At 38.1% G+C, this 5,965-nt stretch overlaps 1 long non-coding RNA gene across 4 annotated transcripts in view; it reads left to right on the forward strand.

The window, feature by feature from the left end:
• LOC308067804 overlaps nucleotides 1-5,965 on the forward strand; it is a 101,992-nt gene that overhangs the window by 43,701 nt on the left and 52,326 nt on the right. The window lies entirely within an intron of this gene.

Raw genomic sequence — 5,965 nt, forward strand, 5'->3', positions numbered from 1 at the left:
ATAGAATTGTTTAGGTTGGAAAAGACCTGTAAGATTATTGAATGCAACTGTGAACCTAGCACTGCCAAACCCACCACTAAACCATATCCCCAAGCATCACTTCTACATGTCTTTTAAATACTTCCAGGTCTGGTCACTCAACCACTTCCCTGGGAACACTGTTCCAATGCTTGACAGCTATTTTGGTGAAGAAATTTTCCTAATATCCAATCTAAACCTCTCTTGGCACAACTTAAGACCATTTCCTCTTGACCTATCGCTTGTTACTTGGGAGAAGAGACGGACACCCACCCTGTTACAACTTTTCAGATAGCTGCAGAAAGCAGTAAGGTCTCAAGTTCCCCAGATGCTCCTGGCCCTTCTTGTAGATGGGTATCACATTTTCTAACTTCGAGTCAACTGAGACCTCCCTGGTTAGCCATGGCTGCTGATAAGTGATGGAAAGCTGGAAAGCAGCTTGGTAAGCACTTGTATCAGCTCCCTCGGTACCCTGGCGTGGATCCCACCTGGCCCCATAGACTTGTGCGTGTCTAAGTGGTGTAGCAGGTCACTGACCATTTCCCTTTGGATTTATGGGGGCTTCATTCTGTTCCCCGTCCCTGCCTTCCAGCTCAGGGGGCTGAGGACACAGAGAACAACTGGTCTTACTATGAAAGACTGAGGCAAAGAGGACATTAATACCTCAGCCTTTTCCTCACCCTTTCTCACTATGTTTCCCCCTACATCCAATAAAGGATGGAGATTCTCCTTAGCCCTCTTTTTGTTGCTAATGTATTTATAGAAACATTTTTTTATTGTCTTTTGGCAGTAGCCAAATTAAGTTCTAGTTGGGCTTTGGCCCTTCTAATTTTCTCCCTGCATAACCTCATGGCATCCTTGTATGTCACATTGAGGTGTGAAAGGATTAAGTTGAAAGGCCTAGTTAACACAGACATGGCACTGGTGACAGAATTAAGTGCTAATGATATATAACAAAATGCTATTACATGAAATAGGATCTTTTTCACCCAGTTTTTCGATTTTGTCTGATAGGACTAGTAGAACAAAATGAAAAACTATTCATCAATCAGAGGTCTGGCTAGGTCAGACACTTTGGTCAAGCAATGTGAGTAATTCCACCTACCTGCACTATTATTTATTGCAAAATTAATACCGTAACATGCAAAGCCATTGTCGGATAAAAGTAATGTTTAACCCCAGGAAAAAAAGCAAAATTTCTTTCTTTCTTTCTTTCTTTCTTTCTTTCTCTTTTTTATTTTCTTTCTCTCTTTCTCTCCTTTTTCTCTTTCTCTCTTTCTTTCTTTCTTTCTCTCTTTCTTTTTCTTTTCTTTCTCTCTCTCCTTTTCTCTTTCTCTCTTTCTTTTCTTTCTTTCTTTCTCTCTTTCTTTTTCTCTTTCTTTTTCTTTTTTTCTCTTTCTTTCTTCCTTTCTTCCTTTCTTTCTCTCTCTCTTTCTCTCTTTTTTACTTACTTATTTATTTTTTTTGCTAACCTGACAAGATTAAACCTTTTTTTAATGAGAGGGGCTTTAAGTATGATTCAAATCTAATGATTGAAAAAAGGACCTTGAGCAGGGTTTGATAGACTTCCTCAATCATTGACTAAACCAAGATATATTAAAAAAGGGGACAAAAGAATGCAAGGTATTCTTTTTGTTAAAGTTTGCCTGCTTCATTACAAAGGAATGAGATCAAGTCTTAGTGGGAAGTACAAGCTTTGATACGAGAGTTTTCAGGACAGTTTATTCTTAACCAGATTAAAATACAATAATTCACCAATTCACAGTCTTAATTGCACTGTTATGAGCTAGGGGGATTAATGGCATATTCTTATTTTTAAAATTTTTAAGATTATAGTTTGTTATAAAACAGGTCACTTATGTCTGATATTTGACTGGCCTTGATTGCTTCTGAAAATGAAATTGTTACATTAGCTGTGAAGTAATTTGTAGTTTCTAAAGGTGTTCTAAGGTTTTCATTATCATAGACACCTACAGAGGGACCAGACACTGAGTAGGAACTTTCAAAAATACTCAGTGTGTCCAGAATTCATAGCAACCCTTGCAAAAATCTCTTGTGAGCCTTATTATATTCATTCTCCAGTGGGGGAAACCGAGGCCTACAAAAAGGGTCTTTCCTTTCCTAGAGACTTGTTGATATTCTTCCAGAAGCACCTTTTGTTTATTCCTTCCAACACAGTGTCCTGGTGTGTGGCATATTCTGCCATGCAATGTGAAGAGGAGCAAAATCCTGTAAAACCCTAGGAGCGAGAAACGGTAAAAGCATCTCTCACGTATCCATTGCTCTTTCTCTTGGTATGCCTCATGCATAGTTTAAAGGATGTTGAAACAGATGAGGTTATTTATCTGCTCTCTATTCCAACACTTCATTCCTCCATTGTTTTTTCATATATATAGTGAAACTGATACCAGCAGTTGAAGGTAGGGTAACAGGAGGAGGTAGAGTCGTTTGTTGCAGAGGATTTACCCACATTGTGTATTGTTTCTTTGGGATTGCCTGAATGAGAATAGATTTAGGAGATGGATACCCTGAGTAGAACGAATCTAAATAGGAAGCAAAGGAATAAGGAGCAATTGCTCTAACTATGAAGCAGCTCCAGATGTGCTGTTACACATCTAGGATTTCAGAATTTTTTCCTTATGGGTCTGTTTACTCTATAAGGTATTCAGACACTATGGTAAAATATAACACTTTGGTTTTGTCATTTATGTAAACAGATTTTAGGGGAAAAAGAGGTACACTTAAGACCAGGAGCTAAATCAGGAGTGTTGTTATAACTGCCAGATAACTTTCCAGCATGAAAGGCAACAAATACAGATAACAACAAGGAACTAATCAATTTGGAAATAATTTGATAGTTTTCCATTTCAGTGCAGGTGAGCCAACCATAAACAGTAATGATGTGGTTTATATTTAGAAAAAATATCTTAATAAAAAAAAGTATAAAATGGAAAAAATACTGCAAAGATATTGTCATTGAGAAGTCTTTCTTTCAGAGTCAGGGGTTGCAGACTGCAATATCTGGTGACCTGCATAAACTTGTATAGCAGCTAGTGTAGTGTTGTGATTCTGTTATCCAGAATTCACATCTTACCTGCTGGGAACTTCCAAGAAATGATGTTACAGTACAAGAAATTCAGCTTTCCTTTTTGTTGTGGCTTTCCTAGAAATATTATGGTGGGGATCTTCAGGCATACACAATCTCCACCTGTGTGTGTGTATACATGGAATTGCAACTGAAATTTGGTAGCTGCAAACACCTGCAGAACTAAGAACAGTCTTCATTTTATTTAACAAAGCCTTTGTATCAGCTAGCACCCACATGATGGCTGCAGTTAAAGTTTGCTGCCACAAGGCTCATCTGGAACTATTTAAGAGGACATGAGCACAAGACTTTGAATTGCATTCCTGAACTTTGTAGAGTCTGGTCAGAACTTTCAGCAACCGTATCTCAATAACCTCTCATGGTTATTGCATTTCAGTGATTTACAGGGCACATGCAAATCTCGCCAATTTTTCTTGGTATAGTATTGTGGTGTGGATCTTTCCCGTTTTTGTCAGGATAGTATTGTGGTGCGGATGTCACCAGTTTCTGTCAGTGTAGTAGTGTGATGCAGGTTTTTCATGCCGTCGCACAGCAGAACACCGACTGAAAATCTCCCCCAGCTTTCCTGGGGTAGTTTAGCAAAGATGTAAAATACACCCTGTGCTGCCCTCAGCAGGCAGGTAAAAGTACAGGTGTCGAAACCACCTCTTGGATGTGCCATGCTGAGTGCCTTCACAGTGCTTAAAAGGACCTTAACTTTGGTCTTTTGCAAGAACCTTCACCCATGTGGTCCCCATCGCAGAGTAAGCTTTCTGCTCTTAGGTAATGCCTATTTCATCTGCTGTAAAGACACACAAGAAAAAAGGGCTGGCATTAGCCACATATCCATAAAAGCCTAGCAACCAAGAGTATTATCTTTATTCAGAAGTATAGCACTTTTAAGGTTCAGAAACATATATAAAAATTGGGTTCTGAAATGGTCATTTTTCCCCTCCGCTATGCCATTATAGCGATCAGCCAAGCTTCTGCAAGGTAAATACTTTTGGAAAATAAGTGGAAATTTGCTGCAAATCAGTCCCTTTTGTGCATGGCCACAGGAGCATGTTGAAATGTTTGGACACTAATACCCATTCATTTTCTCGGCTCCATAAATAAAAGCCGCCAGCTATGTGGCGGCCGTGAAATGGTATTCTTCAGGACCCAGCAGGAAGCCCCATCCTTATTACCACTGCAGGGGGCAGGACAGGCCCAAAATAGCAAGACAACTAAATCAAGACATTTTCAATGTCTAACAAAATGACTGTGGTTTAGAAAGAAGCAAAAGGTTGGAAAAAAAATGGACAGCTTTTATACTTACCGTAATACTTTTGTTAAAAGAGTTCAGGTAAGAAAATAAGATCTTAAAAAAAAAAAAAGCATAAGCATATTTCTGAATATCATTTAAAATATGTAAAGATCTTATGGAATCATAAACAGAGCACACTGCTATCTGAAAGGACATCCTGTTCAAGTCATATTTTCCAAATGGTAGCCCATGGTTCATAGTAAATAATGTCTTCTGACAGTGTTGCGTTTCTTCATTTTTGATGGAACCAAAAGATTTCAAAAGAGACACCGGAGATTTCTCAGTGAAATTCAGAATATTTTTTGGTCCACAAAAAATAAGAAAATTTATAAGGATAACACGTTTTGAAAGAAAGCCTTGATTTTCCTACAGGTTTATTTAATTTTTATGGGCTTCGTACACCAGGCAATATGACCCTAGATTTTGGCATAACAACATACTGAAGGGCTTCAGTCAACATAAAACCTGTGTTAATGCAACGTGCTGTTTTACATAGCTGAACCGTGCTTATCTGGGAATAGATTAAAGTAGTTTTAAAAACTGAGCTTCAGGTAAATGGATTATTTTAAATGTACAAAGAACAATTCAGGGGATACCACCTTGCTTAAGATAATAAAAGATTAGACTGATGAGGTTTTAATGAATTCACAGTTCATTGCTGTACTCCAAAAGCCAGTGTGTCATTCTCTACAGCTACACCATTAAAATCTATATCTGGGGAGATCTTAATTTTATTTTACTTCTATTCACTTGTGATTATGATTATAAATTTGCTTAAAGAAAACTGAAGTAAGGATATGTTTTGCACATTAATATTTCAGAGGCATAAATGTGTGTCTATACCTACAAATATATACATACACATTTTGGGGAATGAAAACATTTACTCAGAATGTCTCATTATAGAAAGGAATATTCAGCTTCAGTTTCAAACGAAAATAACTATTGTACCTGAACTTAAGTTTACTTGCACTGCAAAAGTGAAATTGCTAAGGTACAAAACATCGGAGAAAAATGAATTTAGTGTATTACTAAATTTGTATTGTCTTGTGGACTAAACAAGGGCTTTTGACAAAAAGATAAAGTCAGAAAATAAAAAGGGGGAATGACAGTGCTAGTTTGGTATTGCCTTCACCTCCGTGTTGGCTTGGGACTTGAGACTGCCATCAGGCTTGAACTCCCTGGCCATTCAAACTTTTTTGATGTTGGCTATCCTCCTAGCTGCACTCTGGAGTAAGCCAGGGTGTCCAGGGAAATTTGTACGTGTGATAGAAGTGGCTCACATTCAAGCTCTTTCCTTATGGACAGAAGAGAGAGAACTGTTTGGCTCTGTTTGGCTCAATAAACTCAAGTCAAAGAGTAAGGCAACACAGCCGTGCTCCTTACAACCAAACACACTGCGTGGTCATGTGCAAAGGATTCAGACAAACCTATCCTTATGCTTGGACATACACACATACGTACTGAGGTAGCTTATGAAGTCAGAACTCTGTTATAAATAAGGACCCCTAAAATTAGAAAAGATTAAGCCTAATTGTTGGTTTTCTTTTCTGCAG

Source organism: Falco punctatus, assembly GCF_963210335.1.
Source record: "Falco punctatus genome assembly, chromosome: 7".
Classification (NCBI taxonomy): Eukaryota; Metazoa; Chordata; class Aves; order Falconiformes; family Falconidae; genus Falco; species Falco punctatus.